Genomic DNA, 27,263 nt, shown 5'->3' with positions numbered 1-27,263 from the left:
GGGAGCCGCGGCGAGCGCTCAGCCCCCTCCCTTCCCCCTCCCCCTCTGAATATTCATCGCTTCCTCCCGCCCGGGCCGGCCGGGCGGCTGCCGAGCTCCGCGGCCCCTCGCCGCCCTCCCGCTGCAGCCCCCGCCCCCGCCGGGCCGGCCCGGCCGCTGGGAGGGGGCGGCGGCGCGACCCGCGCGCGCCCGGGCGGCTCCCCTCCTGGCGGGCAGAGGAAGCGCCCCCGCCTCGCCCGCCCTCTCCGCTCAGCCCTCCCACATTCCTGGGACTCGGCACCCGGGATGCGGCTCCCGAACCACGAGCCTGTACCCTCGGCCCCGGCTCCGGGGCCCCCACGTTTGGGTCGCCAGATGTGGACCGAGATCCCTCCCTAGGGAGCAGCCAGGCCTGCGTTAGGATGGCACCCCAGCGATGGCCTGCTTGACCGGACGAGTGGGTGGCTTAGAGGTGCATGAACCCGTAAACTGCAGGAGACATGTGGTGTGTTGTCTTAACCCGCGCCCCCGCCCCCATCCCCGGGCCAGGGAGGCTGAAAGCGGGGCGTTGGAGCCGATCCAGAGATTAACACCCGACTCTGCCATGGGGTAAACCTGGCTCTGCCAGTGGTACTAGCTGTGTGACCTATGGAGAGGCGTTTCGCCTCTCTACGCCTCCTTTCCTCACCTGTAACGTGAGGATAATACTGGCACCTGGCTAGAGAGACTTGACAATCACCTGAAATAATGAACGGAAAAGCCCTAAACCCCAGGCCTGACGCTGACACGCAGTGGGCTTCCGTCAACAGTAGCTCTTCCAGCAGCTTTCATCACATTTTCAAAGAAGTCCGCTACCGAAAAGGGTTCAAGATTACTGCAGATGTTATGCCCGAGCACAGAGGAGAGAAGTGAGGATCTGAGAGACTTAAGCCTGTTGCCCAAGAAAAAGTAATGAGTGAAAAGGCCAAACAAGGAGTGTAGGGAGACAGAGGTGAATTCCAACCAGAGGGAGAGGTGACACATGAGCTGGGCTTTGAGGGATGGGTTGAATTTCACCAGCTAGTTAGAGGCGGGGCAGGGGCCCAGGAAGTGAGAGCAACTTAGCAAAAAAACACAAAAAACAGGAGGTGGATGCTTCAGGCTTGGCCTTCTGAGAAGCAGTGAATGCGAGGTTGAGGGGTTCATATAGAGAGGAGACTTTGAAAGGCAACATGGTAAGTGTGGGCTAGATTTGGGTGCAAAGCACCAGGTGGCCAGCACAGCCTCCAGGCACCCCTCGTGCTTCCAGTTTGCCATCTGGGAGATGGGAGCCCGTCTTCCCTCCCAGGGCACCACACACAGAGAGCATAAGGCAAGGGGGCCTCACATGTTTACTGCAACACCTTGCCATCTTTCGTGTAAACATGGTGTCCAGTTCAGTTCAGTTCAGTCGCTCAGTCGTGTCCAACTCTTTGCGACCCCATGAACTGCAGCACACCAGGCCTCCCTGTCCATCACCAGCTGCCGGAGTCCACCCAAATCCATGTCCATTGTGTCAGTGATGCCATCCAACCATCTCATCCTCTGTCGTCCCCCTCTCCTCCTGCCCTCATCTTTCCCAGCATCAGGGTCTTTTCCAATGAGTCAGCTCTTCACATCAGGTGGCCAAAGTATTGGAGTTTCAGCTTCAACATCAGTCCCTCCAATGAACACCCAGGACTGATTTCCTTTAGGATGGACTGGTTGGACATGGTGTACTGATCGTAATTCACCAGGAATGCTGTTCCTTCCTGACTCTTCCTCTTCTCAGGGCAGAGACAAGTGGTTTGAAAAGCATTCCTGTTGATGACAGCGGCGGGGGGTGGGGGGGGCGGCAGGGGAGGAAAGCATCACTTACCCTAGGTGCTTCCAGGTCTTCAGGTTGCCCCATATACTCACAGACCCTGTGGACCCCAAGAATTCATCCAGGCCTCCACAGCTTCATGTGTATACATGCTCAGTCACTCAGTTAGATCTGACTCTTTTGTGACCCCATGGACTGTAGTCTGCCAGGCTCCTCCGTCCATGGGATTCTCCAGGCAAGAATACTAGAGTGGGTTTCCACGTCCTTCTCCAGAGGACCTTCCCGATTCAGGACTCCAACCCGCATCTCTTGTATCTCCTGCATGGGCAGGCAGATTCTTTACCACTGGGCCACCTCAGAAGCCTCCCACCACTTCATGGAGAGTCTGCAAGCAGCCTGGGGATGCCTGCACACACTTGGATTATCTCCTGGATGAAATATGATGTTCATGGTTGTGTTGGCCAGAACTGCGTTTCTCCACAACGAGGCGATGAAAGAAAATACACAATATTTTCAGGAAAGGGAGTTAAGACCTCAATAATCCTGCTGGGTCATAAACAGGTGTTGTATAAGCTCCCTGAGGGCATGGACTGGGCCTTTCTCTCCCTAGCTGCCCTACAACACCTCGCTCAGAGCCTTACCCATGGCAGGAACCCGGTATTTGTGCAGCTGCCTGATTGTGTAAATGAATCCAGGGCAACATGGTGTGAAAGTCCATTTTTCTGCAGGGATGAGTTAGGGAAGGACCATTCTCTTTCCAGAAGGATTTGAGACTAGGTTCCAGTGTAGAGGTCTCTTCCTCCCATGTCACCTCCCCTAGAACTTTCCCAGGTGCCCCAACCCTGAATTGGGTACCCTTTTCCCTGCGTGGTCCCTGTGCTAACCGTATCTACCACTCTGGACCCTAAGTAAGACCCTTGAAGACAGGGCCTGCCTCTTATTGGTCACTGAATCCTCAGCACTTAAAAGTCACACATATAATATTCATTTAGCTGAATTGATTGCATTCCTTTGAATAGCAAACTTAGGTGTTAAATATACATCTGTTCGCATGCACACATACGCACACACCAAATTCTATTTGCAAGCAGCTTTCCAGGAAGAAATATACTGTGTAAAGTTCAAGGCACACTCTCTTTGAGAGTATATAATGATATTTGACCTTTTAATCATGTCTACCCTCAAGCAAAATCTTTGCTGAATATGGGGCCAGGTACAAGGGACTGAAGCAAGCAAGAGGTTGGAGGGAAGGCTTCCTGGGTGTGTTGCAAAATGGGCCAGTAAGAGTCACCCAGTAGCTTGTTATACATCCCAGTGCCTTTCCTTAGACTACATCTGTACTTTCCATCAGCTCCTCAGGTCAGTCTTGTTGTGAAGCAGGATTGTGCTGTGTGCTATGCTCAGTCATGTCCAACTCTTTGTGACCCCATGGACTGACCCGCCCACCAGGCTTCTCTGTCCATGAAGAGTTGGAAGACACTATTTATCCTGTGGCTGGCCCACATTGCATCCCTACTAATAATCAAGACCATTCATCAGGTACTATCTAGGTGCCAGTCATTACTCTAGTACTTTACAGCCATTATTTCTACTGCTCACAACCACTCTTTAGAATAGGTGTCATTATCAATATGTGAGGAGCAGAAAACTACCTCTCAGAGAGGCTTAGTTACTTCCACAAGATCACACAGCTTCAGAGAGTCAAAACCAGGATCTGAAGCTGTATCTTACTTGCCTCTGTGCCATGGTGACCCTTGCCTTGACCTTTGTAGGTAAGTTAATATAAAGTGTTCTCTGCATTGGCTGTTGTTATTACTTTTCTCCTGACTCTCTTGGGCCTCAGTCTCCCCAGTTTTAAAACAGAAAGGGACAGAAGGTACAAGACTTTCCACTTCATCCCCTGAGAATGGGACACAGGCAAGGCAACCATGGTTAATGAGAGGTCTGCCAACCTAGCAGGAGGCAAGCGCCCTGGGCACCGGCCTGGAACCAGGTCGCAGGCCCCACAGGGAGTCCATTCAGCCTGGCAACCCTCAGTTTATTTTAAAAGCCACGATGAGCAAACCATTCTCCAAAGCCCTCCTAAGCGGAATGGAATGTTTCTTGGGAGTCTGATTAGCTAATGTTGCAGGCATGGCTGCCCTGAGACCTTCCTGCCTCACAGACTTGAACTGAATCAGAATGGAAAGGAAGACTTTTAGAAAGTTCTTTAAAAAAAATAAAAAAGTAGCACTTCATCTTTATAAGAGTAACAGGATGTTTCCTGTGGACTAATAACTGGGCTGTGGTTAGAACTCCTTGTTTGTCCACCAGACCTCAGTTCCTCCCAGAAAAGGGCCTGAATCACCTGCCCTGCACCAAGCCTTGGCAAGGCCTTTTTCATTCCTGACTTCAAGTACTTGCAACATTAAGCATGTTCATATGTCTTTTATTATTATCATTATTATTATTATTATTGGAGTATGACTGCTTTACAATGTTGTGTTGGTTTCTGTTGTACAAAGAAGTGAGTCCCCACCCTCTTGAGCCAACCTCCCATCACCACCACCCCCATCCCACCCTCAAGGTCATCACAGAGCCCCGAGCTGAGCCCCCGTGCTGTGCAGCAGCCTCCCGCAAGCGTTCTGTTTTACAGCTAGCTGGTAGGTAGTGTGTGTACATCTGTCCTAATCAAGTCATCTCACCCTCCCCTCCCCCGCACCATGTCCACATGGTCCGTTCTCTCTATCTGCTTCTCTATTCCTGCCCTACAAATAGATTCATCTGTATGTACCATTTTTCTAGATTCCATGTATATGCATGGAGAAGGCAATGGTACCCCGCTCCAGTACTCTTGCCTGGAAAATCCCGTGGATGGAGGAGCCTGGTAGGCTGAAGTATGGCACCCCACTCCAGTACTCTTGCCTGGAAAATCCCATGGATGGAGGAGCCTGGTAGGCTGAAGTCCATGGGGTCGATAAGAGTCGGACATGACTGAGCGACTTCACTTTCACTTTTCACTTTCATGCATTGGAGAAGGAAATGGCAACCCACTCCAGTGTTCTTGCCTGGAGAATCCCAGGGACGGGGGAGCCTGGTGGGCTGCTGTCTGTGGGGTCGCACAGAGTTAGACACGACTAAAGTGACTTAGCAGCAGCAGCATGTATATGTATTAATAAATGATATTTGTTTCTTTCTGACTTACTTCACTCTGTATAACAGTCTCTAGGTCCACCCACATGACTACAAAGACCCCATTTTGTTCCTTTTTCTGGCTGAGTAATATTCCGTGTGTGTGTGTGTGTGTGTGTGTGTTATGCTAAGACAGAAAACAAAGCTGAGTTAAAGGAAAAAGTAGCACGTGACAGATTTCAGAGTGTGGAGAGAGCAGAGTCATTGCTCTCAAGAGTCCCCTGCCTTTCCCACATTTCCGTAGCCACAGGGATGAGCCCACTGGCTTCTGTACTCTCGGCTGTTAGGTCTTGAGTCAAGCTCCCCGGGAGCCTGGTACCTTCACATTCTAGCAGAACAAATTAAAGAAAGACCCAGGGTTCCGGGGTACCTGGGAACACAGGGAGTCTGTTGGCAAGGAGACTTGGAGCCTAGGGGATAAGAGGCTTTTGTCAAGGGCTTGAGAATGACTTCCACACAAAGACCAGAAGTGCCAGGCAGCGGGCAAGAGGCTGTCAAGCCTGTAGCTGAAAACATCACCTCCAACAAAGAAAGGGCTGAGAGGTATAAAGATAAGAAGAGGGAGACTAAGCAGGAGGCCCAGGGTCCCAGGGCTTCCTGGCAGCTGGGTTCTTCCAGGCTTTTTAAAAATAAATTAATTTTTTTCAGGTTTGAAAAGAAATGTTCTTTTTTTTCCGGGTTGAAAAGAAAATCTTAATCACACTAGGCTCAATGTATACAACACCTGGGCCCCTTCAGTTAGCAAACCAATTCGTGTGGGAACGATTGTACAGTGGAGTCCTGCCAGTAGAGAAGAAAATACCCTAAATTTAAATAAGCAAAAGTCATATTTGGCAATATAGTTACATTATGTATATAAATGGTATATACGTGCACATACATATGTTAGACCGATATATGCCTGATCTTTGGTCGTGGCAATAAAGTCTAATGGGTATGAGTATGGACCCTGAGGTCAGCTACCTGGCTTCATATCCTGGTCCTGCCACATATTAGATGTGTAACACTGGAAAAATTACCTAAGTTCTCTGTGCCTTGATAGCCTTATCTAAATGAGGATGTTCTTGATGACATTATCTGCCTCATAGGATTTTTACAAGCATTAAAATAGTTAAATCACTAATAGTACTGCCTGGAATAAAGTAAATAGCATGTAGGTGTTTTCCATTATTAAAGTTATCCTTTTGGTAGATCTGAGATGGATGATGAAATGGGGGAGGGGGACATGTACTTTGGATCAGATGGTCAGAGGTTCAAGTCCTGTGTTTGCTGTGTAACTTTGGCCTCTGTTTCCTAATATGAAGAGTGGAATGATAATTCACTGTGGTGAAGATAGAAGGAAATATCACATGTAAAGTGCCTGGCACGTATTCCAGAAGATCCAAGTGGTAAAGGCATGGTCATTGATGGGACAAAAAAGGAAGGAAAGTAGGGAGTCAGAACCCTAGTATTTCACTGACCAAGTGTCAGAGCACAGACAAGTCATTCTTCTTGGGCTTCGTTTCTTTCTTTTTTTTTATTATATATTTATTTATTTGGCTACATGGGGTCTTAGTTGTGGCCTGTGGGATCTGGTTCCCTGACCAGGAATGGAACCCAGGCCTGCTACATTGGGAGTTCGGAGTCTTAGCCACTGGACCACCAGGGATGTCCCAAGGGCTTGGTTTCTTGTTTTGTACAACATGGGTTAGAATAAGTTTATCAGTCAGGGTGGGCTAGGTTATGCTGCAGTAACAAACACCTCTCCAAATATGGGAGACTGAAAGCCACAAACACGCGTGTCTTCTTCTCAGGCCACGTCCTCACAGGCCTGCTGAGGGCCAGGCTCCATGCCATTCATCCCAGGGGCTGTCTGCTCCAACAGATGCTATCTGAAACATTGCCAGTAGCAGCGGCAAACAGAAAAAAAAGCTTTGGAGAATCGAAGAAGTGAAGTCGCTCAGTCGTGTCCCACTCTTTGCAACCCCATGGACTGTAACCTGCCAGGCTCCTCTGTCCATGGGATTTTCCAGGCAAGAAAACTGGAGTGGGTTGCCATTTCCTTCTCCATCGAACTGGCAATTAAATAGTCTGTCCTAAAAGTGACCCTGACTTCTTTTGCCCACAGATCATTAGCCAGAACGAGTCATATGGCCCCACTCAACTACAAAGGGGCCAGGAAGTACAATCCTACCAGGTGCCCCGAAAGCAGAGTCAGAAACGTCTAGCGAATGGTACTCGTGACCATCACAGTGACAGAGCCTCGAAAACCTGGCAAGTGAAACTATGGTCCACTGGGCAGAAGCATGACATTCCCCTGGGAACTTGTTAGAAATGCAGAATTTCTGGTCCCACCCCAGACCTGCCGAGATGGTTAATTTGATGAGGGGGTCCGGGGAGGCCCGGATATCTGGGAAAACACTATTTCTGATTTGTTTTTGAGGGTGCTTCCCGGAAGAGACTCACAGTGGAATTAATGAGCTGAGTAAAGCAGATGGCCCTCCCCCGTGTGGGAGGGTCTCATCCAATCTGTTGAGGGCCTGAATAGAACAAAAAGGTATAGGAGGGTTGAATTTTCTCTCTGCCTGACTGTTGGAGTGGGACAGTGATCTTCTCCTGCCCTGGTGCTCCTGGTTCTCAGACCTTCAGGATCAGACTGGAAACTGCACCATTAATTAGCTCTTGGCCCTTGGAACTTCACCCACCAGCTTTCCTGGGTTTCCAGTTTTCAGGTGACACTTCTCAGCCTCCATAATCACATGAACCAATACCTTGTTTTATGTGTGTGTGTGTGTGTGTGTGTGTGTATAGGGCTTCCCTGGTGGCTCAGTGGTAAAGAATCTGCCTACAATGCAGGAGCCACAGGAGACTCAGGTTTGATCCCTGGGTTGGGAAGATCCCCTGGAGGAAGGCACAGCAACCCACCCCAGTATCCTTGCCTGGAGAATCCCCATGGAGAGAGGAGCCTAGTAGGCTAAAGTTCATGGGGTCACAAAGAGTTGGACATAACTGAAGCAACTTAGCAGGCATGTACATGTGTATTTTAATATATATATTTTCATATAATTTTTTCCTATTGGTTCTCTTTCTTAGAAGAACACTGACTAATATACCTACTAAATCAGAGTCTGCATTTTAACGAGACTGCCAGCAAATTCCTACATACCTCAAAGTTTGAGAAGCACTGACCTGGTCCGCTGGCTGGCAGGGCAGCATACTCCTTAAGAGCTGGTTCTCAGACTTCCCTGGTGGTCAAGTGGTTAAGAATCCCAGCTGCCCGATGGAGAGGCAGACATAAAGAACAGACATTTGGACACAGTAGGGGAGGGAGAAGGTGGGATGATTTGAGAGAGTAGCACTGAAGCATATACACTACTGTATGTGAAATAGGTAGCCAGTGGAAATGTGCTGCAGGACACAGGGACCCCAAAGCCGGTGCTCTGGGACAACCTAGAGGGGCGGGATGGGGCGGGAGGGGACAAGTGTATACCTACGGCTGATTCATGTTGACCTATGGAAGAAGCAGTCACAATATTGTAAAGTAATTATCCTCCAATTAAAAAAAAAAAAAAGAATCTGCCTGCCAATGCAGAGGACATAGGTTCAAGCGTTCAATCCCTGTTCATGGCCACGCTAAAGGCAACAAGGCCACGTGCTACAACTACAGAGCCCTTGCTCCGCAACAAGAGAAGCCCGAGCTGCAGCTAGAGAGTAGCCCACTCGCAGCAAGAAGATCCAGGGCAGACCAAACAAAGAAAAAAGAAGAGCTGACTCAACCTTGATCAGTGAACTTGTTCACATGCTCATTTCTGGGCCTGCCTCAAAGACTCTGAGTTCTGGACTCGGCACTAAGAAGCACACAGGTGACCCAGGACAGTTAGCTTCCTCCAACCAGTTTGGGAAAAATACTAAGTTTGCTCTGAGTCTGTTGGGATTTTTTTTTTCCCCCTCAATGAAGGAAAAAGAACTTTAAAAGATCTAGATTACCACACATAAGCAGAGCATGTTTATAATTCTGTTTTACTTACTTGGAAACTATAATCCAAGGTCAAGAAATGGCAAAAAACCTAATAATCACATCCATCACTGGCAGCTGACTGTGTACCCAGCTATGTGTAAGCTACTTGATATATTTTATCTCGTTTAATCCTTATTTATCTGAATATTTGTAACCCACACCCTGTACCATATGTGCTATCATGATTCCCATTTTTCTGGTTAAGGAAACCACAGCACGTGGTTTAAGTAACTTACTCAACAACACATAGGAGGCAGAAAAAGAAGCAGACACACGAAACCTGGCTGAAGTCAAAGCTTGTGTTAACCACTCCAAGACTGCTTCCCAGGGCAAACATCCCTGGCCTAAGGAGGTCCTTCTTCAGAATCCACTCCCTACCCTGTGTCTCCCACATGGTCCTTTAACCTTCAGCCTCTTGCCCAGGACAGTGTGAGACAGATACTCCTGAATTTCCTGCACGCACCCAGTAAATGAAGGATTTCAAGACAGGGACCTGTAGACAGATTTCTCATCCGCCTTGATTCTTATTCATCTGCTGCTGTCATTTTCCTCTGTTGTTATTTTCATCAGGCTTTGTTTTTTATTTCCTGAGACTTGCTTCCTCTCTACTGAAAGATGCTATTGCTGTTTTCAGGGTTAATCATTCTGAGATCAGGGGAAGTAAGTAAATTGTAAAGGTACAATTGTAAACATTGTAACATGCAACAAAGAAGCTGGGAGGCCATCCAGTCCAATCTGCTCATTCTACATATAAAGAAACTGAAGAAGAACCTGAGGCTCAGAGAGATTAAGTGACCTGTGAATGGTAACACAGCTGGTCTGTGTATCAGCAGGGCTTCGGCAATAAAGGCTGGGTTCTGCCACCTTTCTTAACATTCTCCCTCTCCTCTGTATGGCCGACAGAACAATCTGAGGCTCCACCCTTCTCAAATGACCTCCACTCATTTCTGGGCTGTTAAGAAATGTCAATAAGCTTGATTTAGTGAAGCCTTGAAGTTGCCAGTTACCAAGGAGGTAGAGAACATGAAGAATTTTTCTGATATTTATTTGCATTTATTTATTTGACTGCACCAGGTCTTAGTAGCAGATCTTTCGTTGTGGCACGCGGGATCTAGTTCTCTGACCAGGGATCGAACCCCGACCCCCTACGTTGGAAGCGCAGAGTCTTAACCACTGGCCCACGAGGGAAATCCCCAGAACATGAAGTATTTTGCCTTGAGCCTCCGGGCCCTGGGAAAGCAAACTGGGCTGGGCTGATCCTGGGCCTGTTTCTTACTTGGCCATAGTCCAAAGCAGAAGAATCCAGCAGAAAGAAAGGGTTTGTACACGAGCTATAATCCGATTGGAGGTAAGGCTACAACCAGTGTCCTCAAGATCTTGGTTTTTCTGGCAAAGCTAGATTTTTCTCTTCTCGGGCCGCTGCTGGCACAGTGACAACCAGGAGACTCATTTGGCCTGGAGCAAGACAGCCACGTAGCTGAAGCATAAACATAAACAGAGCAAAGCGGCGAAAGGATCTTGCCTGGCTCCCTGACTCTCCCTGGCAGGTCACCCGGGAGGATCCCTGGCCCCTGGCCCCCTGGCCTTCAGCAGCGACCTGAGGCAGCTGTGTTCTCTGTGAGCCTGGACCACACCCAGGTGTTAACCAGCCAGCTCAACCTTCCACTCCCAGAGCAGGAAGGGGGTTTAGAGGTCATGCATTTGACCCCTGATTTTACAAGTAAACGAAGGACCCGTTGGGCTTCCCTGGTGGTTCGATGGTGAAGAATCTGCCTGCCAATGCACTAAGTGCAGGCTTGATCCCTGAGTCAGGAAGATCCCCTTGAGGAGAGCATGGCAACCCACTCCAGTCTTCTTGCCTGGGAAACCCCATGGACAGAGGAGCATGGCGGGCTGCAGTCCATGGGGTCGCAAAAGAGTCAGACAGGACTGAGCGACTGGATGACAACAACAAATGAAGCCCCTAAAGGAGGTCAGTGACCGTCTAAGGCCATGGAGAGGGTCTTCTCTGGTGTCCAATGGCTGAGATGCTGTGCTCCCAGCCAGGGGGCCTAGATGCGATCCCTAGTCAGGGAACTAGATCCCGCATGCCCAAGACCTGGCACAGCCAAGTAAATAATAAAAACGAAATAAATAAATATTAACAAAAACTTCCTTTAAAAAGATAGTAAAGTCATGGAGAAGTTTGTAGGGAAAAGTTAAACTAGGGACTGATGTAGACAGAGCTGCACACACGGGTACATGCACACAGATACATGCGGTATTCTGCGGTCGTAACGTTTCCAAAGTTCTTTCACACACAGTCAAGGCTGATACTCAAGACGGTTTAACCGGTCGGGCACAGGTTCTGATGATACACGCAGGCCCCCAGCCCCACAGACTCAATGCCTCTCAACATTCCTGAGAAGAGCACTCTGTCCCTATTCCCATCTTACAGATGAGAAAGGGGAGGCTCAGAAAGACTGACGTTTAGCCCTATGCACCATCCTAAGGAAGACTTTTGTTTGCTGGTTTGCATATTACAGAGAGAGCTTAGCAGAAAGGGGGCTTTTATTCTGAGAGCATCGGGGTGTCTCACAGACCATTGCCCCCACCCAGCGCCTCCCCCAGCCTGGCACCGAGACCTGGAAAGCCACCGGGAGCCCAGGACAGCGGTCTCTGCCCTCGCTCCACTCCCGCAGGCTGCCCTTCACCGGGCCTGTGTGCGCTTCCTTCCAGTTTTCCTCACCTCTGTTTCAGTTCTTCCAGTGACTCCTGCATGTGTTCATGCTCAGTCACTCAGTTGCGTCCCACTCTTTGCGACCCCATGGACCGTAGCCCGCCAGGCTCCCCGTCCATGTGATTTCCCAGGCAAGAATGCTGGAGCGGGTAGCCATTTCCTCCTCCAGGGGACCGTCCCGACCCAGAGATCAAACCCATGTCTCTTGTGGCTCCTGCACTGCAGGCAGAGTTTTTACTGCTAAGCCATTGGGGCAGCCCCACGGCTTCCCCAGTGACTCCTAGACCACGTAAAATCACAGTTTCCAGGGGGCAGCTGATTAGCCCAGCTTGGATTCCACGCCCACCCCAGGTCCTACCAATGTAGCTGAGGAGACAGGGTCGTATTATGAAAGTGAAAAGTGAAAGTTGCGTCTAACTCTTTGTGACCCCGTGGACTATATAGTCCATGGAATTCTCCAGGCCAGAATACTAGAGTGGGTAGCCTTTCTCTTCTCCAGGGGATCTTCCCAACCCAGGGATCAAACCCAGGTCTCTCACATTGCAGGCGGATTCTTTACCAGCTGAGCTATGATGGAAGCCCTTATAGTAGCCATAACATCTTACAGAAAAACCCAAATGAACTTTATGGCCAACCCAATATGAAAATGGCCATCAAAGGCCACCCCACTGGGTGGTTGATGCACAGACAGGAGTAGCAGTGAGCTGAGCAGACACACCACAACTTGTCCACTACAGTCACACAGGACACACAGAGCCAGAGCTCAGGCCTGAGTCTCCCGACTCTCAGGACAGAACGCCTTTCCTCAGGACCACTGATCCCTCTGTCCCCAAGGCCAAGGCCAAATACACGGCTGCACACTCTGCACTAATCCATGGATATGCCAAGGGACGCCCCTGCTCTCCTGGGAGGATTTGGGTCAAGGGCCAAGATTCAATTCCAGCTCTTTCTGCACACAGATGAGGGGAGATCCCCTGATTGGCTTCTGAGGGTATTGCTGAAAGAAGACAGAGACGCAGAGGAAGGGAAAAACCTGCCGTCAGCAGTGACGCCCCAGAATCCTGCCTGCTTCTTGCCCTCTGGTTGCCCGAGCCCTCTATTCAGGGGCTAAGCATGGTGGCTGACTGTGGGGAGCACTGCATGGGGCCAAGGCAGGTGGAGGAAAGTATCTGCAGGGAACCTCGAAATCAAAGGCCCGCTTAGAGGCAGGCAGGAAACTAGGGTCGTGGAGCCAGAACAGGGAGTCAGGGAAGCCAACTCTGGAAGGCAGGGGTGTGGCCCAGGAAAGAACCCCGAGCAGGGGGGGGCAGAGTACCGGGAAGCCTGCCACACTGCTGGGCACCTCCTGCAGAGGCCGTGTGGAGCCAGCCAGAAGCACCACCGTAGACAGGGCACTAGACACACGCACACACCGCAAGTGGGAACGAAACCCGCCCGGCCTCTCTTGAGACAGTTTGCCCATGTGTATTAAAAGTCTTTAATAATAATGGAAACAAATACGGGTATTTTACCCCCAGCAAAAATCCACTGTGGTTGTTTCTCCAGTGCCTAGAAAAGAGCCTGACACCCAGAAGGGGCTTAATAAAAGACCACTGAATGAACCAGTAGATGATTGACATGGGCATAGAGATACAAGCAGGGGTCTTCAATACAGTAGCAAATTAGAAAGAACCTAAATGCCTGCCAACAGGGGACTAGTTAAATAAATCATGGGATAGGCTAATAACAGAATACAGATATTTTAAATGATGGCATAGATGTGTACCTACTGATTTGGAAGAATATTCTCTCAATATTCTGTTGAGGAAGGAAGGAAAAGATAATGCCATTTTATAGAGTGAAAAACATCTTACTTTATTATTATTATTTTTTGGCCACGCTGCACAGCTTGTGGGATCTTAGCTTCCGAGCCAGGAATTGAACCTGGGCCCTCAGCAGTGAAGGTACAGTCCTAACCACAGGACCACTAGGGAATTCCCAGAAAAATATTTCAACATATGCATGAAGAAAAGTTAATTACGCATGAAAATGATAACAATGGAAGACCAGATTTCAGATTATTTTAATCCTTGTTTAGTTTATTTCTGTCTTCTAAGTTTTCTACCATGACCGTGTGTTACTTGTATAACTAAAAAGTAATAGGAGAAAAGAAAGTAACACATGAAAATATTTCTCATCAAAAAAGTGTGAAGTGGGGCCAAGAAGGGGATGAATACAAGGGATCAATCAACAAATGATTTCAGAGCCCTGATTGCATATGGTGGCAAGTGCTTTAGCAGCTAGCCGGAAGTGTCAAGCAAAGTCTCTGCCCTCCAGGGGTTGACAGTGTGATGGTAGCACGTCACAGGGGAGGGTGAGAGACCCTGCAGGCTCACGCCGAGGCTGTGGTGAGCACCAGGGCCACCAGCAGTCTTTTGCTTCCTGTGGCCAGAGACAGACCAAGGGCAGGGCCGGTCTATGAATGGGGGAACCTAGAAAGCCAGAGATGCAGCCAGAACCAGCAAAACTCAGGCCGGCAATGACGGATAAGAGCCAACGACATCAGTGAGAACTGAGTTTAGCAGGAAAAAAAAAAAAAGAATAAAATCCAACTGTGTACCAGGGATACAAACAAACCAATCAATAATTTAAAAAAAAAAAAAAAAAACAGTAAATATCATGGGGGAAAAATGTGATGAACACACTCATACCTATTACCAACATGTAACTGTTCTTAAAGTTTTGCCACATTTGGTTCATCTATTTTTCTGTTACTGTTTTTGTCATTGATTTGTTTTAAAGTACAAACATCATGACATTTCACCCTTCAGTACACCTCTAAAAACTAAAGACAGTTGTCTACCTAGCTACAATCTGATTGTCACATAGCTGTGTCCGATTCTTTGTGACCCCATGGTCTGCAGCCCACAAGGCTCCTCTGTCCATAGGGATTCTCCAGGCAAGAATACTGGAGTGAGTTGCCATGCCCTTCTTCAGGGGATCTTCCCAACCTAGGGATCAAACCTGGGTCTCCTGCATTGCAGGCAGACTCTTTACCATCTTAGCCACTAGAGAAGTACAGATTATCACAACCAACACAATAATAATTCCTTCATAGAACCAGATACTCTGCCCATGCTCAAATATATACATTTACTCCCATAATTTTTTTAAATACTGGTTTTTCAAACTAGGACTCAATCAGCATTTACACATTGCATTTGGTTGTTTTTACTTTTTTTAAATTAATTTATTTATTTTAATTGGAGGCTAATTATTTTACAATACTGTGATGGTTTTTGCCATACTGCTTTTACTTTTAAGTCTCCTTTTAATGTCTATATCTACAATCTCATTTACATCAACATCTATATCTATAGGGTCTTCCCGGGTGGTGCTAGTGGTAGAAAACCTACCTGCCAGTACAGGAAACATAAGAGATTTGGGTTCGATTTCTGGGTCAGGAAGATCCCCCAGAGGAGGGCATGGCAACCCACTCCAGTATTCTTGCCTGGAAAATCCCCTGGACAGAGGAGCCTGGAGGGCTGCAGTCCATAGGGTCGCAAAGAGTCGGATACAACTGAAGTGACTTAGGACAGATGGACTATATCTATAGATAGATCTCTATTGTCAAAATGATCACTCCCAGGAATACCCTGGCGGTGCAGTAGTTAGGACTCCAAACTTTGACCGCCAAGGCCATGGGTTCAACCCCTGGTCAGGGAAGTGTGCTTAGTCACTCAGTCGTGTCCAGCTCTTTGCAGCCCCATGGACTGAGCCCACCGGCTCCTCTATCCATGGGGATTCTCCAGGTGAGAATACTGGAGTGGGTTGCCCTCCTCCAGGGGTCTTCCCAACCCAGGGATTGAACCCAGGTCTCCCACATTGCAGGCGGATTCTTTACCATCTAAGACACCAGGGAAGCCTAAGAATACTGGAGTGGGTAGCCTATCCCTTCTCTAGGGGATCTTCCCAACCCAGGAATCGAACTGGGGTCTCCTGCATTGCAGGCAGATTTTTTACCAGCTGAGCTACCAGGGAATAAGATCCTGCAAGGTAAGGCTTCCCAGGTGGCTTAGTGGTAATGAATCCACCTGCCAACACAGGAGACTTGGGTTTGATACCTTGGTCTCGAAGATCCTCTGCTGTAAGAAATGACACCCTGCTCCAGTATTCTTGCCTGAAAAAAAAAAAAAAAAAACCCATGGACAGAGGACGAGCCACAGTGCATGGGTTCAAAAAGATTCAGACATGACTGAATGACTGAGCATGCATGCCAGCTTCAAGGCTCAGCCAAAAAAAGTGATTGCTTGAAAAAGTCATGTACCCAGTACAACTATACTTTTGGTGACACAGTTGGTAAAGAATCCACCTGCCAATGCAGGAGATGCAGAAGACTCAGGTTTGATCCCTGGGTCAGGAAGATCCCCTAGAGTAGGAAATGGCCCACTCCAGTGGGCCCACTCCAGTATTCTTGCCTGGAAAATTCCATGGACAGAGGAGCCTGGCAGGCTACAGTCCATGAGGTCCCAAAGAGTCTGACATGATCCTGTTAGTGGGTAGCAAACCCTGTTGCCTCCTGTCCACTAGTAAGAGGTGACTGTTCTTTAGTCGTTAAACCATATCCATCTCTTTGTGACCTCATGGACTATAGCCTGCAAAGCTCCTCTGTCCATGGAATTCTCCAAGCAAGAGTACTGAAGTGGGTAACCATCTCCTTCGTCAGGGGATCTTCATGACCCAGGGATCCAACTCACATCTCCTGCATTAGCAGGTGGATTCTTTACAACTGAGCCACCAGGAAAGCCCAAGAGGCGACTGACTAAAGGTGAAATCACTGGCCTCAGAAAAAAAAACAAACTATACCCTGTATGTGAATCAGCTCCATCTGAGAAGAACTATTGACACGCTCTCCCTCACCATTCTTGGATAGTTCAAAGAGGGAGGCAGGTTTAATGGAAGAACATAAGTAGAAATGCCTCAATACTTGCTCCCTAACTATGGAATAATGTGGCCTTGGGCAAATTATCTCTTTGAACCTCAGTTTCTTTTTCTTTTTTTTCTTTTTACTTTTTGGCTGCACTGCACAGCATGTCAGATCTTAGTTCCCTGACTAGGAATTGAACGCGAACCCCTGCATTGGAAACATGGAGTCTTAACCACTGGACTGCCAAGGAAATCCCAAGCCTCAGCTTCTTTACCTGTAGAATGAAGATAGTAACCATTTGGGGGGTTTGCTGTGAGGGTGAAATGAATTAACTTACACAGCATGGCCGTCACAGGACTTGAACTTCCTACAAAGCCCAGAGCAGATACTGGCATCTGATTACCAAACTCAGTTCCCCTTCTTCCTGGTGACACAGCCACAGAACATTTCCCAGGCTCCCGTAGGTGCGGCCATATGATCAAGATCTGACAGTGGAATGTGAGACAAAGTATTCTGTGCCTGCCTCCTCCAGGCTCAGCCCATAAAACCTTCTATGTTTCCAGCCCCAGGGCAGCCTTGATCTCTTGGAACTGGCAAAATCTATGTATCTGGATCCCTGAATGATGACATGAAGTCCTTGCCGCCAACGAGGAACATCTGATTTGGACTTTATACATGCAAGATATCAAGCTTTAGAGTGTTAACCAATGTGGTTTTCGGGTTTATCTTTTACAGCAGCTAGCATTGCGTGAATCAAAACTGAAGCCTAGGGGACTTCCCTGGGCAGTCCAGTGGCTAAGATTCTGCATTCCCAATGCAGGGGGCCCAGGTTCGATCCCTGGTCAGGGAACTAGATCCCACATGCTGCAACTAGGAGTTAGCAAGTTGCGACTGAAGATCCTGCATGCCGCAACTAACACCCAGCACCACCAAATAAATACATAAAACTTTTTTTTAAAAAAGCTCAGTGCTAAAGATGAAGCCGTTACTTAGAGGGAAAACCTACATAGGTTTGACTTAAACCACGGTGGCTTTTGAAACACCAAATAAGAAACAACACAACTGTTAGGGAGGACATTCAAATTTTCATATTGTACTCCATCAAACTTACGACACCTTTTTCAACATAATTTTAACGTCTCCGAAATAAGGCCGTTACCAAGTGTGTAGTAACGGGCGGCATCTCAAATCTCAAGCAGCCGGGAGATGGCGGTGATGTAGTGCGTGTGCACGAACTTGGTCACGGTTCCGCATCTTGTCATCCTTGTCCTTAAGCTTTGGGCAGCGTCAGCACCGCAGGTGTTGGTTTAATCTCTGCTGACAATGTCTTCAAAAAGACTTCATGCTGATTTGGCACTGAAATGAAAAGTTATTGTGTTTTTTAAAAAGCAAGGAAACAGAGCAGATTGATACACAATAAAAATCTGTGTCTAAATAAGACTTAAAAGAGCTCTTTCGATATGCACGAAATGGAAATTCTAAGTGATAAGAAAGCTTTATGCCATGATTTTGTATTTCTTAGAAATCCATTAGTAATGGTGTGGGTTATAATTGATGGGTGCTTTGGCTCAGATGGTAAAGAACCTGCCTGCAATGAAGAAGACCTGGGTTTGACCCCTAGGACAGGAAGAACCCCTGGAGTAGAAAATGGCAACCCACTCCAGTATTCTGGCCTGGAGAATTCCATGGACAGAGGAGCCTGGCGGGCTACAGTCCACGGAGTCGCAAAGAGTCGGACGCAGCTGAGTGAATAACGCTTAGATTTGGTGAAATTGTCAGTACGTCACTAATCAGTGTTTTCATCCAAGGAAGGCATCCAGTGTAAGTAGCTGGTGATAATAATATAGCAGCTTACCCTTGCCAAGAGCCAAACATGTGCCACGAAGCTCCGTGCTTTCCTCACATCATCTCCTTTAATCTTCATAACAACACGGTGAAGTGGCTACTATTATACATGATCGCAAGTCATCCTAAGTGCTGTCTGGGAAAGAAGCAGGATGCTCAGAGGTGGGGACATAATTCAGATTGGGTGGGGGTGGACAGCGGGGCCTCCCTGAGGAAACAGAGAGACTTGAAACACAGCACTAGGCAGCAGGTACTGAGTGTTCACCCGGCAGCAGGTATGATGCAAGTCTATTGTTTTGACACTTCCTGGTGGGCCCGTGGTTAAGACTCTGTGCTCGCCCTGCAGGGGAGCCGGGTTCAATTCCTGCTCGAGGAATTAGATCCCACAGGCGGCAACTCAGAGTTCACATGTCGCAGCGAGAGATCCCGAGTGCCGCAAATGGAGAACTGGTACAGCCAAATAAATAAAAATAAATTAAAAAGAGAGTTTATTGGGTTAACTCCCTCAGTTCTCACAAAAGGCCAGAGAGTGTTACTTTCAGCTCCATTTCACAGATGAGGAAATGAAGGCAGGGATAGAGAAGTGAAGCGATTTGCTCGTAACTGCAGCTGTTGTTGCTTCAGTCTTTGTGACCCCACGGACTATAACCCACCACACTCCTGTGTCCATAGGATCTCCCAGGCGAGAACACAGAAGTGGGTTGCCATGCCCTCCTCCAGGGGATCTTCCCCATCCAGGGATCGAACCCACGTCTCTTATGTCTCCTGCATTGGCAGGCAGATTCTAAACCTGGGATTTGAACCCCCAGAGCAGTGTGGCTCCAGAGCCCTTGCATCTTACCACTTTCTTATCCTTTCTAGTGATTGAAACAAAGGAGTCATCTCCATTTTACCAAGAAGAGTGGCAGTAAGTGACCTGGTTACATGCACAGGCTTTGGAGCCAGGCTCCCTGAGTTCAAAGCCAGGCTTTACAACTGACTGGCAAGGCATCTGACCTTCCTAAGCCTCAATTTCTTCATTTGTTGTAAAGGTTTAATGAGTTAAGACACATACAGCACTTGGATCGGAGCCAGAATATAGTCAGCCCTCAAAAAAACATTCCATAGGGATTCCCCTAGTAGTCCAGTGGCTGAGACTCCCAAGGCGGGGGCCCGGGTTCGATCCCTGGTCAGGGAACTAGATCCTGCATGCCGCAACAAAAGATCTCACGTGCCACAACTAAGAACAGCACAGACAATTTTTTAAATTACTTATTATCTTCATAAAATGCTCCCAATAACTCAGAGAACACTGAGCTTCAGAGGTTTAGCAATTTGTCAAAATCCACCCTTTTCAAGAAAGGAATCAGGATTCCAACCCAAGTTTCTTCACTCAGAAGCCCTTGCTCTCTGCGTTACCCCACGGACATGCCTAGCAAGAGTGAGTCAGCGATTCAGACCTTTATCCTGAAGGTTTCCAGGAAAGGAGGTTCCCACTCCCAGCGTGACGCCTTGTGTTAGTATCTCAGATCCCTCTCAATAGTAAGGCTCTCTTGCCAATCTGGATTTCGTCTGTTTCATTTTAAGGTCGTTTCCGTTTTGAGAAGGAGAGAAGGTGGAGACTCACCAGCTGGTTTCTTTCTTTTGCAGCTTTCATACAGGGTACCTCACATTTCCTCATCCACGGAGAGAAAGCAGGGAAGGTTTTAGACTCTGGCACGAAATAGGTGCTCAAAAGAAAAACGTGTTGTGTGGAGAACAGATGGGTGGTGTCAGAGGTGGGGGATGGGCGTGGGAGTCGGGGGCAGGGTGGGCAAAAATGGGGAAAGAAGACCAAAAGGCACAAACTTCCACTCTGAAAATAAATGTCACAGCAGGTAACGTGCAGCGTGTTGACTGCAGTTAATAATACTGTCGTAGGGACTTCCACGGGCTTCCCAGGTGCCTCTAGTGGTGAAGAACCCATCTGCCAGTGCAGGAGACATAAGAGACTCAGGTTCGATCCCTGGGTCAGGAAGATCCCCTGGAGGAGGGCATGGCAGTCCACTCCAGTATCCCTGCCTAGAGAAGCTCATGGACAGAGGAACCCAGTGGGCTACAGTCCACAGGGTCTCAAGAGTCAGACATGAAGGGACTTAGCACAGCACAGGGAATTCCCTGGTCGTCCAGAGATTAGGACTCAGCGCTGTCACTGCTGAGGTTCAATCCCTGATTGAGGAACTAAGACCTCACAAGCCAAATGAGGTGTAGCAAAATATATGTGTGTATGCTGCTAAGTCACTTCAGTCCTGTCCGACTCTGTGTGACCCCACAGATGGCAGCCCACCAGGCTCCCCTGTCCCTGGGATTCTCCAGGCACGAACACTGGAGTGGGTTGCCATTTCCTTCTCCAATGCATGAAAGTGAAAAGTGAAAGTAAAGTCGCTCAGTCATGCCCGACTCCCAGCGACCCCATGGACTGCAGCCCACCAGGCTCCTCCGTCCATGCGATCTTCCAGGCAAGAGCACTGGAGTGGGTGCCATTGCCTTCTCCATATGCGTGTATATATATACACTAATGTGTTTTCTGAATAACAAATGAGTGAGACAAGAGACGCACATTCTCAAAGGTCCCTCCTGGATCACACAGACCCCGTGCACCCCACCCAGACCACTTTTCTCTCACACCCATTTCTTAACTCCAGTGTTTCTCAAACAAAGGCATTACAAAATAGTGCATTCTGGGCACACTGTGGAGCTCAGAATGGTATGTGGTGACACCCTGGGTTTCCCCATTCTTCATTCCTTTGGGCCAGTTTTGACCAAGAGGGTAGAGATAGAGGTGTGTGTGTGTGTGTGTGTGTGTGTGTGTGTGTGTGTGATGGGGAGGGGTGCTCAGGTTGAGGGTGGGCAGGAGAATGACATGTGACTGGAGCCCTTATTCACATCCTAACAGCCCATCGAGGTTGCAGGTGTTGCAGAAAGAGGAAGGTTGGGAGACCTGTTAAATATGTGCTATCAAGATGGAAGACCTGGGCCTTTGGTTACAAATAATAGAAACCCATCTCAACACACATAAGAAACAAAGAAGGGCATGTATTGTTCACATAACTTGGAATTCCAGGAGTGGTGCTGGTTTTAGGTGTGAATCAAGACATTCAAAAAAAGAGGCTTTGACTTTTCTTCCTCTTCCTTGCCGCTCTGTTGCTCTTCTCTGTATGTTTGAGGCGCACTCACCTCGGAAGGCAGGCTTTCTCCAGACGATGGCTGCTGTCAACCCTCACCTGACATGCTCCCCCAGCTTGCAGGGCTCTCCAGCCATCATGACTGTATTTACGTTGAGGGCAGTGGGAAAGGCTGCCCCCAGGAGCCCTGGGGCAGGGCCTGTTTCCCTTTGTCAAAAAACCAGAAACTTTCTCAGAAGCCTCGGAGCAGACTTCCCTGCAGGTCTTATTGTCAATAGCTGTGTCACACGGATACCCTAGCTGCAAGGGAGTCTGGGAAAGTGGGAAACGGTGCTGTCTTTGGTTTAGACCCATGGCCTGGGGCTGACCACATGGTCACCCAGAAGAAAACTGGGGTTTCTTAAGCCAGGCAGGAAGGAGACTAGACTGGGTAGGTAACCCAATGATGTCCACTGCAAGGAGGTGTTGTGCTACTGCTGCTAAGTCGAGTCAGTCGTGTCCGACTCTGTGAGACCCCATAGATGGCAGCCCACCAGGCTCCCCTGTGCCTGGGATTCTCCAGGCAAGAACACTGGAGTGGGTTGCCATTTCCTTCTGCAATGCATGAAAGTGAAAAGTGACAGTGAAGTTGCTCAGTCGTGTCTGACTCTTAGCGACCACATGGACTGCAGCCTACCAGACTCCTCCGTCCATGGGATTCTCCAGGCAAGAGTACTGGAGTGGGGTGCCACTGCCTTCTCCAAGGTGTTGTGAGCCAACCTGAATAGATCTCATAAGATGCACAGAGAGGAGAAGTTTAGCAAAAAGTGGTGGAAATGCTAGCTAAACAGAAACAACTTCAGTGTACATCAGAATTGGGGAGGAAGGAGATGAAGGCCACGAGAAGAGGTGAATCAGGGGAGGTGGGCATGGCCAGGGTGGAGAGGATCAGCCAGCTGTGGACAGCACAGCACATTCCTGGAACACACAATTCTTTTTTTTTTTTTTTTTTTAAGATAATGCAACACCTTTTTTCTTTAAAAAAATTTTTTTTACCTATTTATTTTTGGCTCTGCTGGGTCTTCTTTGTTACATGGGCTTTTCTCTAGTTGCTGCAAATGGGGGTTACTCTCTCGTCACAGTACACAGGCTTCTCATTGCAGTGGCCCTGGGACATGTGGGCTTCAGCACCTGTGGCGGGTGGGCTCAGTAGTTGCGCTTCCTGGGCTCTGGAGCACAGGATGAGTAGTTGTGGTACACGGGCTTAGGTGCTCTGCAGCATGTGGAATCCTCCCCGACCAGAGATGGGACCTGCGTCTCCTGCTTTGGCAATTTGGATTCTTTATCACTGAGCCATCGGGGAAGCCCTACAATTCTTACCTAAGGAGATTCTGTAGAAGTTCAGCAGATACAGAGAATGCTTGGTGAACAAGGAGCCAGGGAGGGATGTCACCCCACAGGCAGTCTGAGTTCTTCCCACTGTGTTCAGTCTCCATTATCTGAGCTCCAAGGTCACCCTAAACTAAAGCAACAAGGATGCAACACCTCTGGGGCACCAAGGAGAAACGCCGTGGAAAATCTTCGGTGGTTCCCTGCCACCACGATCTCAAGCCCCTGGTCCCATTGGTCCTCTCAGCTTCATCTGTCACTGTCCTCCTCTGTCCTTTGGTTTTGGCTGTGCCACATAGCATGTGGGGTCTTTAGTTCCCCAACCAGGGACTGAACCCATGCCCCTTGTAGTGGAAACACAGAGTCTTAACCTGTGGCTCTCCGGGGAACCAAGCCCCTGCCTGTACTTTCCTGACGCCAGGATTCCATTCCCACTGTCCTCCTGGCCCTTTCTTGGGTAAGGCCTCGCTGAGGCTCTTTTCTATAAAACAGGAAGCACCTCCCTTGCTAGGTGGTGAGGGAACTATGAAGATGAGATAAACTACGGTAAGCGTTTCGAACCTACCAGTGCTCAGTCCGTGCTAGATACTATTATTTGTCAGTCCCTGTTTTGAAATCTTGACAAACTTGATATACACCTTATAGTACTTATGGGTTCCTTCCTTGCCGTCTGCCTGCATGAATATGTCAAGAGGGTGAGCCTTGCGAGGCCCAGGGCAGTGTGGGTGGCTGCCCTCTGCATCTGGCTGTCTGTAGCGGTGGGGCAAGCACACAGCTGTTCTTGAAGATGACAGCCAGCGGTCTGACGAGAGGCAGAACGCGTCCATCCGGGACGTGCTGGAGGGTGCTGGGCTGGGCTGGGCCGAGGGTCAACCTCCAGGGCCCATCCCTCTCGCTGGCCATGGGGCCACACCGGCAAATGGAGCCCACGAGTCTGCAGCAGAGCTCTTAGGAAAGTCAGACGAATTTGCCCACTGACAATGTGTGGTTCAGGCGTGCTGCCAGGAAGGTCTCCCCGGGAAGGCAGGAACCGACCAGTGTGAGGAGGGGAGGCCTGAGTGCCCCTCGCCTCCCTTCACAGCCCATCGGCAGTGACTCAGCAGGAAGCCAGCCAAGGCCCGAGTCACTCGCTCCCCTCCCACCACACCCAGGGTTTTCCTCCAGGGCTGGGAAGGCTGCTTATAGCTGGAGGTGTAAATCCTCCATACCTGGGTCTAATTTCTTCAGCTTAGCATTTACAGGCACAAGATCTCGAGTTAGGCCGCTTGGGTTAGAAGCCTGGTTCTACCTCTTATGAACCCACAGGAGCTTAGGTTCTCCCGCCACAGTCTGCCCATCTGCAAGTGGGAACAATGACAGCACCTCCCTCATGGAAGAGAAGTGACTCAGAGCTGGGCATGGTGTGCCCACGGGGCGCCTCTAACCCTCCGCCCTTGCCGCTTTTTCCTGCCTAGGTCTTCACTCCAAAGGCAGCTCCCACACTAAATCAAGATCTTCACTAAACATTCATTTTCTCAGTGCAGCCCACAACGGCCACCCCATCTAACCCCTCCTCTTCCAATACTTCTTACCTTCTTTCCCAACTTTTCTCCATGGTGCTTATCGCCATCTAATACAATGATGTATCTTCTCTATTGTCTGTCTCCCTCCACCCACACTGGGATTCAAGTTCCATTTTTGTCTGTTTTCTTCGCTGCTGTATTCCCGAGACCTAGAAAAGTGCTAACACAGAGCAGCTCTCAATAAACATGTGGAACGAGTGGAAATAAATGCCAACTTATTCACTATTATTTATCACCAACTATCATTGTCATCAATGAAGATCACCAGTAAAGACTGGCATTATTCTCATTCCAATGAGAATGAGAGAAAAGCTCAAAGTTTAAAACTATACTAAATTCTGCAAATCTGCCTTTGGTTTCTTTCTACTTGAATTAATAGACTCTCAGAACTTAGAGATATCCACTGTTCAGGTGGAAAATTCTGTTAGCCACAGGGCTGGGCAGATAGCCGGTCATGTAAATACATAAATCTGATGTGGCCAATAAGGAGTGGTGAGAACCCCGGAAGCTGGGAATGGGATCCTCACCTAAAGACATTTAAATTCAAATTTTAAAATAGCCTCTACTAACCAAACACGAAGATCCCCTGGAGAAGGAAATGGCAATCCACTCCAGTAGTTTTGCCTGCGAAATCCCATGGACAGAGGAGCCTGGCAAGGCTACAGTTCACGGGGTCACGAAGAGTCAGACACGACTGAGCAACTAACAACCAAACACATGTCTAAACTGCATTTCCCTGATTCCAGACTCTAACTGGAAATTTATCTCATCACCCACTAGATCATCCTGATCTCAAACTCTCCAAATATTGACATGACCCAGAGCACCTCCTTCTCCCACCTCCCTGACGTCAAGACTCCAGGTGGGCTGCACAAGTCTAACCGTCAGCTCCGATCTTTTTCTTTTTTAAACTGTATTTATTTATTTCTCTTTGGCTGCACAGGCTCTTCCGTGCTGCATGCAGGCTCTTTTCTGGTTGCTGTGAGTGAGGACTACCCTCTAGTGTGGTGTGCGGGCCTCTCCTCAAGGTGGTTTTTCTTGCTGCCGGCCAGGGGGCCCTAGGGCACTCAGGCTTCAGGAGCGGCAGCTCGGGGGCTCGAGAGTTTGGGCTCCCTAGTTGCAGCGCACAGGCTTAGAGGTTCTGAGGCATGTGGGGTGGGATCTTCCCCGACCTGGGAACAGAACTAGCATCCCTTGCATTGGCAGGTGGATCCTTTTTTGTTTTGTTTTTGATCAGAGGATAATGGCTTTACAATGTTGTATTGGTTTCTGCCATCAACCATCAACATGAATCAGCCACAGGTGTACATGTGTCCCCCTCCCTCTGGACGCTCCCTCCCACCTCCCATCCCTTCCCACCCCTCTCGGTTGTCACAGAGCACCGGGCTGTTGAGCTCCCGGTATTACACAGCAAGGTCCCCTTAGCCGTCCACTGTACCTACGGACATGTACACATTATGGAAATGCACACATTTCCGTGCTGCTCTTTCAGTCCCTCCCACCCTCTCCTGCCCCCGCTGTGTCCAGAAGTCTGTCCTTTAGGTCTGAGTCTCTATTTGGCAGGTGGGTTCTTCACCAGCGGACCACCGGGGAAGTCCCCGCCAGTTCCAATCTTAGCTATCCTATTTTGAGCTGCTTTGCTGCCCTTTTAACTCTCCCAGAGTTCAGCTGGGGGCAACTCACCAGTAAATTCCCAAAGCCGAGCAGAGCTTCAGTGAATTAATGAATGACTGGATGACTCAAACCAGTCGCATGGGTCCGAGGCAGCTTGCTCGTCCCCATTATTCAGCCTGCAAAGACCTCCCACGGAGGCACCTAACCTGCCGTTGGGATCTCTCTCTGGGAAGACTTTCCCCCTCACTCCTTCTCCAGGGTAAAGGGTGGTTAAAAAGACACAGATTCACATCGTGAAAGAGAACTCAATACTCTCCACTCCATCTGTGTAGAGACTGGGGCGACCCCACCTTCTCCCTGAGGACAGTGGGCGGGGACTTGCCTCGAATTTGTATAAAGCCCCATCCTGGTGAAATTCCCAGAGAGAGACTCCTCCCAAAGTTCGGGGCATTTACTCCTAGTAACGGAGACAGAGACGGAGCCTCCCCTCCCCGGCCAGTCCCCCCACCCAACACCCCCCCAACCCTGTGGCATTTTCTTGTTAAAGTGGAAGAAGGAATTAAGCCCCTCTGTACACATACACATTCACATACCCAGTGTAAAACTGGGAAACGGAGCTTAGACAGACTAGAGTTCTGACCTTCACTGGCTATGTGACCTTGACGTTCCCTGAGCCTCTGCCTTCTCGTCTGTGAACCAGGAAGAAAACTCAGATGACCTGACTGGATGCGGGGAAAATGACACGTAAGCCTGCCTCCTCCCCCAAGCTTTAACCCACCCCCCACACTCTGACCAGACGTGAGTGGTCCTTCTCCCAGCTCCCCCCATGTACACTCCAGCCCCCTCCCACATATACACCCCAGCTCCCCAGCCCTGACGCAGACTCATTAACTGTTACAGCCATAGTATTGGTCGCTCAGTCGTGTCTGACTCTTTGTGACCCCATGGACTGTAGCCCACCAGGCTCTTCTATCCGTGGAATTATCCAGGCAGAATACTAGAGTGGGTTGCCATTCTCTTCTCCAGAGGCTCTTCTTGACCCATTGATTGAACCCTGGTCTCCTGCATTACAAGGAGATTCTTTACTGTCTGAGCTACAGGGAAGTCCCCAAAGCTTTGGAGATCCTTGGCATGGGG

General features: G+C 48.9%; 1 long non-coding RNA gene across 2 annotated transcripts; it reads right to left on the bottom strand.

The window, feature by feature from the left end:
• Positions 1-17,659: 17,659 nt before the first annotated feature.
• Positions 17,660-25,990, bottom strand: LOC133227077 (uncharacterized). Of its 2 annotated transcripts, XR_009729720.1 has the most exons (3): positions 19,879-25,990; positions 18,450-18,575; positions 17,660-17,950 (listed from the first exon to the last, which is right to left on the bottom strand). It is a non-coding gene; the product is annotated as an uncharacterized LOC133227077 (long non-coding RNA). The 2 variants fall into 2 exon arrangements; XR_009729719.1 differs by lacking the exon at positions 19,879-25,990 and having other exon boundaries at positions 18,450-19,872.
• Positions 25,991-27,263: the final 1,273 nt, after the last annotated feature.

This window comes from Bos javanicus, chromosome 15 (genome assembly GCF_032452875.1).
Source record: "Bos javanicus breed banteng chromosome 15, ARS-OSU_banteng_1.0, whole genome shotgun sequence".
Lineage (NCBI taxonomy): Eukaryota > Metazoa > Chordata > Mammalia > Artiodactyla > Bovidae > Bos > Bos javanicus.
This window is presented reverse-complemented; position numbering and strand designations above follow the sequence as displayed.